Consider the following 2,177-nt stretch of genomic DNA (forward strand, 5'->3'; position numbering starts at 1 on the left):
TCTGCATTCCTCATGCCTGAGGATCTGCTTCTGCTGCTCCAGATGCTGCTCATCCCTATTTTTGAGTAATGTATTCTAGCCTGGCTTCCTGGACACTGCTTTCCCCCCCCCCCCTCCCCCCAACATGTTCTGGCTCTGTGATCCCTGCAGGTTCACAACCTGCCCACCACTCCACCCCCCAGAGCCCCAGCTCTCACTGTCCATCTGCTCAGAGAGCTTTACTTGCATGGTGCCACCTGTGTGCCATTGCATGAGCACCTTGCTAAGCTTTTGACTGCTTTATGTTAAAACCCACACCCACCACTGTGTCGCTGCAGCCTTCCCATGGGTGTAATTTGAGATCTTTTATAATAGGATCACAAGAAATATGTGGTTCTCATGCCTCCATTAAAAAATTGCAAACTGATTGGTAAATAGCTTGTTTACCTTGTGTGAAGTTGAGTGGAGTAATTGTAGATTGAGGAGTAGAATGTTAGAATTTGGTGTCTGTAAAATTATTTAAAAATTGTAAAATGCTAAGAGGAGAAAGCCTTGCATGGTCCCTTTAAAAGGCAGTGCTTTTTCTGTGCTTAGAAAGTTTTTAAAAATGCAGTTGCATATGGGGTCCCAGACTTAAACATTTGTATCAAAGACAACAAACAGGCTTTTGAATTGAACCAATCAGTTTAAATCAGGTGCTTGGATACCAACAGCCTATTAGATTTAAATTTGATGGTTTTGGCAACCTGGGACCAGTCTGATTGTAGGGGATGTTGATATGTCATCACAGGTATAAAAGAAGAGGACAGTGGGACAATAAGCAGAAAAAACAACTGCCATTTGCCAGAGTAACAGCCCTCATCCATGTCTTAAGACAAAGCCTCATCTCGCCAGCGAAGGTACCAAAGAGGACAGAAGTTCCAGACAGAAGAATCAACAGAGAAAGCCCAGAATATTTCAGAAGATGCTAAGCCTGGTTGTAATTTAGAGTGTGACTAAAATTCTATTTTTTTTATTAATAAGTGGGAATTGTATTTATCTCGACAACATTCCATTAGAATCGTGTTTTATTCAGTTTGTTAGTAAATTGTTACTTGTTGACTTTAGAGAGAGTGTCAGGGAGTTATTTTGATTTAACCACTGAAGGTTGCTGAAGTGCAGTTAGTACTACTTCACACTCACTTTTAAAGATTGTGAGGTGAGGTACTCTTCTTTGAGTGGTTAGGTGCTAGTTCCCAGAGAGGGATCCACCTCCGCCTCTTAACAACCTCAACAATCACCATCCACCATTGGGTTACCTAGTCCCACTTCCTGACATTGTAACCAAAATAGCTGCCTGTCAGTCAGGCGAAGGCAGGGTGAAGTTGCAGGCCCTGCCCTAGGTGCCTTCTTCTGTTCCCACCATAGAATCCCTACCATGCAGGAGGAGGCCATTCAGCCCATCGAGTCTTCTCCAATCCAGCCTTAATAATTCTGCCCCAAATAGATTGCACACTGTTAGAAAGCTGGAATTTTTTTTTGCAGGGCAGGACTTTACAGCCTCATTCGAATCAGGACTGCAAAATCCCACCCAAGGTCAACAGACCTTCCATTGTCCACCCCTCGCCTGCTCTGTTCCCTGGGGTGAGCAGGGTGGTAGAATTCTGGTAGTCATCTTTTGGATGGGATGTTGTGGAAGATCCCATAACACCTTTCCGAGGAATACCAGTGGAGTCATCCTAAAAATAAAATACTGCGGATGCTGGAATCTGATACACAAATATAAAATACTGGAAAATCTCAGCAGGTCTGGCAGCATCTGTGGAGAGAGAACAGAGCCAACGTTTCGAGTCTGGATTACCCTTCCTCACAGTTGGAGTCACCCCCTGGGGATACGGCCTATCCCTCATTCAATATCACAAAGAGATATTGGTATCACAAAGAGCTTGGTTGGTGTTTAACAGCATCGATAAATACCGGCGGAATGAGGGTGTGAGCGCAACCAAAGCTTGATTTCTCATAAGTTTTTTTTGTGTATTTTCAGGATCAGCTAGTTTCGGGATGTGATGTGCCTGGGGTAATGAAAAGTCAGGCCGATACCAGCCCTCCGATTTCCTGGGGGCTGGGATTTCCCACCAAACTGCTGATGAGCTGTCATTCACTTCCGTGGCTGGGTCTTTATAAAGTCGGGAAGAGCGGCAAATCACAGCAGAGTTCGC

Source organism: Mustelus asterias, chromosome 28 (assembly GCF_964213995.1).
Source record: "Mustelus asterias chromosome 28, sMusAst1.hap1.1, whole genome shotgun sequence".
NCBI classification, from domain to species: Eukaryota; Metazoa; Chordata; class Chondrichthyes; order Carcharhiniformes; family Triakidae; genus Mustelus; species Mustelus asterias.